We start from the raw sequence: 9,334 nt of genomic DNA, 5'->3' as shown, positions 1-9,334 counted from the left end.
GCCCGCTTCGTCAACGGTTCCCCATCGCTCCCATTGGTCAGACCAAGAAACCTGCGCTTTCATTGGTTCTACTACCATGTGCGCTGTCATTGGCTGAACAAAAACCTATCCCTTCCCACTGGCCAATAAAAATGGGGGAAGGAAGAACGGAGACTGCATTCTCATTGGTCTGATTGCAAGGGCTTGTGCGCTCTCATTGGCCGCACGAAGAACGCGCCTTCAGCTCGATAACGGAACGGCCGCGAAGACGCATCGGTCAATGAAACTTCCCATCTCACCCCTCCCTCCCAGACCAACACGGTTAAAAAAAACATTCTGATTGGCTCAGTTTTAACCATCAGCGACTCCTCATTGGTCGGATAATGACACATCCATTCCATTGGCTCGTCTTAATCTAGAGCGTGTGACCCCCGCCAACAACGAAGCGCGCTCTTTCATTGGTTCCTCAACCACGACGAGCACTCTCTTATTGGCTTGGCAATAATACGTCATTGCCCTCGTCCGGCTGAGCGACAATGAGCGCGCGCGGCTCTGCCGTACTGGGTTCCCATTGGCCGGTGGAGTTGGCGGGAAGACTCCGGTGGTCGCCGCCGTTGTTGCCCCCTCCCCTCCCCCCTCCCCTCGGGCCCAGCGGGACCCGACCGGCGCCCCACCTGAATGCCAGAGAAATCCTGAAATGCTTTTTCTTCGCGACACCCCACTAAAACAGAGATGTACCCCAAAGAGCGAACGAGTCCGCTCCCGGCTCTCCTTCACGGGGTTGTCTGCTCCGCCTGATCCATGACCGCTCACTCCCCTTCATGCCCTGACAAATCCAGAAGGTGTCGACCTCTGCCTGAAGTATACAGTACTCAGTGACTTGGCCCTTATACAGCTTTCTCTGGTAATGAATTGCACAGATCCACCAACCTCTGGTTATAGAAATCACTCCGCCTCTCGGTTCTAAAAGGATGTCCCCATATTCTGAGACTGTGCCCTCTGGTCCTAGACTCGAACATATAGGAAACATCCTCTCCACATCCAGTCTATCGAGGCCTTGTAACATTTGTTAGGTTTCAACGAGGTCTCCTCTTTAAAGAGACTGTCTCTACCCCCTTAGAGGATCATCTCTCCTCTGCCCCCTCAAAGGGACTATCCCTACCCCCATACAGGACCATCTCTCCTCTGCCCCCTCAAAGGGACTATCTCGACCCCCATACAGGACCATCTCTCCTCTGCCCCCTCAAAGGGACTATCCCTACCCCTTAGAGGATCATCTCTCCTCTGCCCCCTCAAAGGTACTATCCCTACCCCCACACAGGACCATCTCTCCTCTGCCCCCTCAAATGGACTATCTCTACCCCTTAGAGGACCATCTCCCCTCTGTCCCCTCAAAGGGACTATCTCTACCCCCATACAGGACCATCTCTCCTCTGCCCCCTCAAAGAGACTGCCTGCCCCTTTAAAGGGGATGTCTCCCCTCTGTGCCCTAAAAGGGATCACCTCCTGTCAGTGCACTCAGCGGGCCCACCACAGCTCTGTGTGTCAGGGGAATTGTTGGGGCAATGGGGCCCCTGTATTATAGAAGTTAATGGGATGGTGTATTAACCCCGCCTGCTACTGTTTCGGAGGTGAGGGATGGGAATGTTGACTGGGATGCTCACTAGGGCTGGCCAGAGCTCCTGGGAACGGAGAGGTTTTGCTGGCCTGATTCCCTGTTTCTGATCGTACAGGCTACCCGCTGCAAAGGGTGATCCCACTGTTCCCGGAATGGGCTGATTTTGTCCCAGCCGGGGGGGAGGAACAGGGATCGACGTTCCTCCTGGGGTTCGGATTCTACCACTCACCCTCACCGGGAGAGGATTGGGCTCTGTGGACAGTTAGTAGATCCTGCAGACTCTGCGGATGTGAGCTCCCCTCACACTGGGTGACTGGGGTTTAATTGCCCCTGAGGGCGAGGCACTGTTACCCACTGGTGAAGGGGCTCCCCAAGTGCTGGGGAAAAGGCAGCGAGAGTTTGGTGCGCAGGACTCCCACCGAGAGTCATCTCTTTGCGCAGCTACACACTGCCCGTTCGTCCCAGCACCAACCCCTCCGCGTTCTCTCCACAGAGGCCAAGGAATACTCCGATCGGGACTGCGCAGCCCAGCCACCCTTCTGTTGCTGCCTCAATCCCGGAGCGCCATCCGAGAGTGGATCCCACCTGTCGCCAGAGGTAGGTACCGGTGCAATCCTCGAGGACCCGTGGCACTGTAGCGTAGCGGTTAGCATGTTGCTTTATAGTGCCAACAACCTTACCGATCGGAAGTAGTTACCTTCTCCCCGTTTCCTCTGGGTGCTCTTGTTAGTGAGTTGCGGGCATGCTGTGTTGGTGCTGGAAGCGTGGTGACACTCGCGGGCCGCTCCCAGCACCTCCTCGGCCATTGACGCAACCGACACATTTCACTGTCTGGATGCACGTGTTTAGGAGCTGTGCGACTGGTCTCTGCATTGTGTTGTGTTGCGCGGTTATGGTTACTAGTCACATGAGTGGAGGGCGTAGTAAAAACGAAGGAAGTAAGTTATGTATTCTTGTTTTGTTCTTGGCTGTTTGTAGGTACAGATGTCATATCTTTTGTTGACCGCTCAATCACCCTTAACTTAAGTTTCATTACTTCAAGATTGTATATTTGCTCATTGCTAATGAAAGAAAGAATACATATTTTCTGCTCTTGGAACAAGCTGAAAGTGTGTCGTACAAGGAAGTACTGTATAACAGATATGTGGCAGCCACCAGCAGTGGTAATTTGGTTTGGTTAGAATCGGCCACTACACATGATAAAATAAGATAATCTCTCTTTAATCATCAGTTCACACTTGTTTGTATCCTGCACTCACTGGCATCCTTTATATTTCTCACACGTTGCTGTGAACTCTTTGATTATCTCTGCCTGCGATGCAGCTGGAGGCAAGTTTTTCATTACACCTGTGCATGACAATAAACTCCACTTTGACTCCTGCTGGATTTGAATCCTCACCCTCACACTGGGGTACAGTTTATCCAGTGGCCAGTTAGCCCACCAACCCTGCAGGTGTGTAGATAGGGTGAATGCATTCCGTTTATCCAGGGAAGGGGAGCTAATAACTAAAGAGCATATGTGTAAGAGGGGAGGGGAAAGATTTAAAATGGACCTTGAGGGGCAATATCTTCACTCATGGGGGAGGGGGTTGTAAATGGAATGAGGAACTAAAGGAGGTGATCTCACTGGAAGTTATTAAATATCGAAAGGCCTCGATAGAGTGGATGTGGAGAGGATGTTTTCTATAGTGGGGGAAAGATTCAAGATGGACCTTGAGGGGCAATATCTTCATTTAGTGGGTAAATGGAATGAAGAGGAGGTTTATGGGGGGGGGGGAAGGATCTCAATGAAACATTAAATATTGAAAGGCCTCGATAGAGTGGATGTGGAGAGGATGTTTTCTCTAGTGGGGGATTCCAGGACCAGAGGGCACAGCCTCGGAATAGAGGGACATTCATTTAGAATGGAGATGAGGAGGAATTTCTTTAGCCAGTGGGTCATTGTCACAGACGGCTGTGGAGGCCCTGTCATTTAAAGGGGAAGTTGATTGGTTCTTGATTAGTCAGGGCATGAAATATTATGGGGAAAAGGTAGGAGAAGGCTAAAGAATGGCTGCGCTGAGTTGTTTAATTACGCTGCGCTACCCAGCAAACCTGACGTGACCTGAGTCTAATCATGGAACAATTTACAATGACAAACTAACCTACAAACCCTATGTCTTTGGACATAATTGCAGAGCAGACTCGATGGGCTGAGTGGCCTAATTCTGCTCCTATGTCTTGTGGGCCAATCCAGTCAAGATGGTGCCCAGCTGCATCCATTCTCCACTGAAACCTGGTTCCATTTTAGGCTTGTAGAGCTGGTTTTGGAGACAGGTCAGTTCATGGTTTAGTGACAGGGATATGTGGGAGTTAAAGTTCAGGGTGAAGACTGGTCCAGTCCACGCTCGACGGCAAGCACAGTGCATGCAGCAAATTCAATCCAGATGGCGATGAGCTGTGTCTGTTCCCTGTCAGGATCGTGGCTTTCAGGCTTGGTTATCTTGTTTAGCCCGTAAGGATGGTCTTGGACACCATGCTAGGGGTTAGGGGTCAGGTCAGGGTTTATGGACAGGGATGTGCTGGAGTTAAAGGTCAGCCTGGAGTCCAGGAAGTGAAGGCAAGAACTGTAAATGCCAGATGTCAGGCTGACAAACCAGTGAGGATGAGTGTTCTGACCAAACCCCACCCCCCCCCCCATGGTCGTCGGGAGCCGGTGCCCCCCACCCCCATGGTCGTCGGGAGCCGGTGCCCCCCACCCCCATGGTCGTCGGGAGCAGGTGGCCCCCACCCCCATGGTCATTGGGAGCCGGTGGGCCCCACCCCCCCCATGGTTATCGGAAATTGTCCCCACCCCCATGGTCATTGGGAGCAGGTGGGCCCCACCCCCATGGGGGGGGGGGGTGGAGACCTTTACATCACCACAGGTTGAAATGCCAAGTCCCGTTGGAAACTTCAGGGCACCCGGCTCCAGCTGGGATGTTCTGAACCATTTCCACTTCCCTGGCCACTGCCTGGAGTATTTGAAAATCTCCTGGATGAGGGATGATCCAAACCAGATTGAATTATGTTGAGTGGGGGGGGGGGGGGTAAGGGGCTGAAAGGCCCCCTCCTTTTCCTAATGTCAGACACTTGAGGGACTGAATGAGTCTCCTGTCCCTAATTCAAACTTTGAAGGCAGAGTACAGAGAACGCACAAAATGCTCAGCAGCATCCATGGAAATGAACAAACAGTTGACATTTCAGGCTGAGACCCTTCCTCAGGACTGAGAAGGAAGGGGGTAGGCTGTAGAATAAAATGGGGGGAGGGGAAGGAGGACAGCTGGAAGGTGATAGGTGAAGCCGGGTGGGTGGAAAGGCAAAGGGCTGGAGAGGAATGAATCAAATAGGAGAGGAGAGTGGACCACAGGAGAAAGGGAAGGAGGAGGAGCACCGGGGGAAAGTGATAGACAATTGAGGAAAGGTAAGAGACTGGAGTGGGGATTAGAAGAAGAGGGAAGGGGGAGAGAAAAGTTTATACTGAAAGGAGAAATTGATCTTCGTGCTCTCAGGTTGGAGGCTGCCCAGACGGAACTCAAGTTGTTGCTGCTCCACCCTGAGGATGACCTCATCATGGCAGATGGAGAGGAGGCCACGGACCGACATGTTGGAATGGGAATGTTGGGCCCCAGGGAAGTTCTGCTTTTGGCAGATGGAGGGGAGGCCACGGACCGACATGTTGGAATGGGAATGTTGGGCCCCAGGGAAGTTCTGCTTTTGGCAGATGGAGAGGAGGCCACGGACCGACATGTTGGAATGGGAATGTTGGGCCCCAGGGAAGTTCTGCTTTTGGCAGATGGAGGGGAGGCCACGGACTGACATGTTGGAATGGGAATGTTGGGCCCCAGGGAAGTTCTGCTTTTGGCAGATGGAGAGGAGGTGCGTGATGAGGTGGTCCCCCAGTTTACAACAGGCCTCACCGATCTAAAGGAGCACTGGCCACAATGGACAAACCCAGCAGATACATAAGTGAATACAGAGTTCATAGCAGCATCCTTAGCAGAGCATAGGAACAGAGGGATCTTGGGGTCTGTATCCATAGATACCTCTAAGTTGTTGCGCAAGTTGATAGGGTGGTTTAGAAGGCATATTGGCCTTCATTACTGGGAGATTTATTTCCAGGGCCATGAGATAATTGTTGCAGCTCTATAAAGCCCTGGTTGGAATACTGAGTTCATTTCTGGCCACCTCATTATAAGAAAGATGTGGAAGCTTTAGAGAGGGTGTTGAGGAGAATTACAGGATGCTGCCTGGATTAGAGAACATGTCTAATGAGGATAGGTTGGACGAGCAAAGGCATGTCTCTTTGGAGTGAAGGAGGATGAGTGGTGACTTGATAGTGGTGTATAAGATGATAAGAGGCAGAGTTTTGAGTGGATAGCCTTTTATTCCCAGGCGGAAATGGTTGTGGCGACCCACTTCTGTGCAGGTGAACCGGCTCACAAACAGCCAGCGCGCAGGGAGAGACTTTGGTAATGCACCTCTAATGTCATTTCCGCCCGGAGAGGGCGGGCGCTAGGGATTAAATGCCAGCGCCGCGAAGTTTGAATAAACTAGTCTCGAAACGACTTACTGACTGCGTGTTGTTATTTCAGCGCTGTGTGTAGCACATTGCTAAATTGGTGACCCCGACGGTCCAAACAGGATTTGGACCAAAGATGACCAACTCTTCATCTGTTCACGCAGTTTCACTAAAACTGCCGACTTTCTGGACGCTGCGACCACGCGTGTGGTTTAGCCAAGCAGAAGCCCAGTTCCAGATTCGGCAGATATCCTCTGATTCCACGCGTTACTACCACATGGTGAGCACCCTTGACCAGGAGACGGCCGCCCAGGATGCGGATTTCATACAGTCACCCCCGGAAGAAGGCAAATATGAAGCATTCAAAGCGCTGCTCATTGGGACCTTTGGCCTCTCACGGCGTGATCGAGGTGCCCGCCTGCTTCACCTGGACGGTTTGGGAGACAGGCTGCCGTCAGCATTGATGAACAAGATGCTGGCCCTGGCTGACGGACACAAGCCCTGCCTCATGTTCGAGCAAGCGGTCCTAGAGCAACTGCCCGAGGACATACATCTGCTGCTGGCCGATGCAGATTTCAGCGACCCCTGGAAGGTGGCGGCCCGGGCAGATCTGCTGTGGAAAGCCAAGAGGGAGAGCATGGCGTCCATCGGTCAGATTACCAGGCCACGCACCCAACAGCAGACCAGACCAGGCCCAGCAGGGGGGCACACACAACACAGAGGCAGGAGTGAGGAGGACAGTGAACAGTGGTGGTTCTACCACCAGCGGTGGGACACAAAAGCCCGCTGTTGTCGCCCACCCTGCAAGGGCCAGGGCCAGCTGCTGCTAATGACTATGGCGGCTGGCCACCAGGACAGCCTCTTGTACGTCTGGGACAAACAGTCGGGACGCTGCTTCTTGGTCGACACCGGAGCGGAAATCAGCGTCTTGCCCCCGACGGGGTACGATACCTGCAACAGGAAGCCAGGCCCCTCCCTGAGGGCCGCAAACGGCAGCACGATACGGACCTACGGCACCCGCACAGTGCAGCTGCAGTTCAGCGCCAGCTGGTTCACGTGGGACTTCACACTGGCCGCGGTGGCCCAACCACTCCTGGGGGCGGACTTCTTGCGAGCTCACAGTCTGCTGGTCGACTTGCAAGGGAAAAGACTGGTACATGCCGAGACTTTCCAGACGTTCTCCCTGGGTGAAGCCAAGTTGCCGGCCCCACACCTGAACTCCATCATGCTGTCGGACAACGAATTCACCAGAATCCTGGCGGACTTTCCATCGATTCTGGCACCGCAGTTCACGGCAGCCATGCCCAGACACGGGATACAACACCACATCCCGACCCAGGGACCACCCCTCCACGCCCGCGCACGAAGGCTCCCCCCGGAAAAGCTCCGCCTGGCGAAGGAGGCGTTCAAGAGGATGGAGGAATTGGGGATCGTACGGAGGTCTGACAGCCCATGGGCCTCCCCCCTGCACATGGTGCCCAAAGCAGCCGGGGGTTGGAGTCCATGCAGCGACTACTGCAGACTGAACAAGGCTACCATTCCAGACCGCTACCCCGTGCTGCACATACAGGACTTTGCAACAAACCTGCACGGGGCAAGAATCTTTTCCAAAGTAGACCTCGTCCGGGGATACCATCAAATCCCGGTGCACCCTGAAGACATCTCCAAAACAGCACTTATCACCCCGTTCGGCCTGTTCGAGTTCCTCTGAATGCTGTTTGGCCTGAAGAATGCTGCACAGATGTTCCAGCGGCTAATGGATGCGGTGGGACGTGACCTGGACTTTGCGTTCATCTATTTGGATGACATCCTCATAGCCAGCAGTAGTCGCCAGGAGCATCTGTCCCACCTCCGCCAGCTCTACTCCCGCCTGAGTGATTTCGGCCTCACGATCAACCCGGCCAAATGCCAGTTCGGTCTCGTTACCATCGACTTCCTGGGCCACAGGATTACCAAAAACGGGGCAACACCTCTGCCCGCCAAAGTAGACGCGATTCGCCACTTTGCCTGGCCCAACACAGTCAAAGGCCTGCAGGAGTTCGTTGGTATGGTGAACTTCTACCACCGTTTCCTCCCCTCAGCAGCCCGTATCATGCGCCCTTTGTACACCCTGATGTCGGGTAAAGGCAAGGACATTACTTGGGACGAGGAGGCCGTGGCCGCTTTCGTTAAAGCCAAGGAAGCCTAGGCAGATGCTGGTGCACCCCAGAATGGACGTTCCGGCATCACTCACAGTGGACGCATCCGACACAGCAGTAGGTGGGGTGCTGGAGCAGCTCATTGAGGGGCGCTGGCAACCCCTGGCGTTCTTCAGCAAGCACCTACGACCACCCGAACTCAAGTACAGTGCTTTCGACCGGGAGCTGTTGGCACCGTATCTGGCAATCCGGCATTTCAGGTACTTCTTGGAAGGCAGGCCGTTCACCGTGTTCATGGACCACAAACCGTTGACCTTCATGTTCACGAAGGTGTCCGATCCCTGGTCGGCTCGCCAGCAGCGACATATGTCCTACATCTCCGAGTACACGACGGACATCCTGCATGGCTCGGGAAAGGACAACGTCGTGGTGGACGCACTCTCCAGACCAGTTGTCCAGGCCCTGTCCCTGGGGGTGGACTATGCAGCACTGGCGGAGACGCAGCAGGCAGACGACGAGATGCCCAGCTACAGGACCGCAGTCTCGGGTTTGCAGCTGCAAGAGTTTCTCGTAGGCCCAGGTGATAGGACCCACCTGTGCGACGTGGCTACCGGCCAACCTTGCCCCATCGTCCCGGCAGCCTGGAGGCGGCGAGTTTTTGACTCCATACACGGTTTGGCGCACCCATCTATCAGGACAACTGTCCGGCTGGTCTCCAGCAAGTTCGCATGGCACGGACTTCGCAAGCAGGTCAGTGAATGGGCCAGAACGTGTGCGCAGTGCCAAACAGCCAAGGTGCAGCGGCACACTAAAGCCCCGCCGCAGCAGTTCGAACCCACCCGCTGGAGGTTTAACCACATTCATGTGGATATCGTGGGCCCCCTACCAGTGTCCCGAGGAGTGCGGTACCTCCTAACTATGGTAGACCGGTTCACGAGGTGGCCAGAGGCGGTCCCGCTCACCGACACATCTGCTGATTCCTGCACCCGAGCACTGATTGCAACCTGGGTAGCACGTTTCGGGGTACCGGCCTACATTACCTCCAACAGAGGTGCCCAG

At 54.3% G+C, this 9,334-nt stretch overlaps 1 long non-coding RNA gene across 1 annotated transcript in view; it reads left to right on the top strand.

Moving 5' to 3' along the window:
- The first annotated feature begins 652 nt into the window (after positions 1-652).
- Positions 653-9,334, top strand: part of LOC140715610 (uncharacterized) — a 72,498-nt gene continuing 63,816 nt past the window's right edge. Inside the window, exons 1-2 of the long non-coding RNA XR_012096175.1 lie at positions 653-883; positions 2,091-2,194. This is a non-coding gene — a long non-coding RNA (uncharacterized lncRNA). The remainder of the gene's footprint in view (positions 884-2,090; positions 2,195-9,334) is intronic.

The sequence above is a fragment of the Hemitrygon akajei genome, chromosome 24, assembly GCF_048418815.1.
Source record: "Hemitrygon akajei chromosome 24, sHemAka1.3, whole genome shotgun sequence".
Taxonomy (NCBI): Eukaryota; Metazoa; Chordata; class Chondrichthyes; order Myliobatiformes; family Dasyatidae; genus Hemitrygon; species Hemitrygon akajei.
Note: the sequence above shows the minus strand (reverse complement) of the source record. Positions and strands in the feature narration are given on the sequence as shown.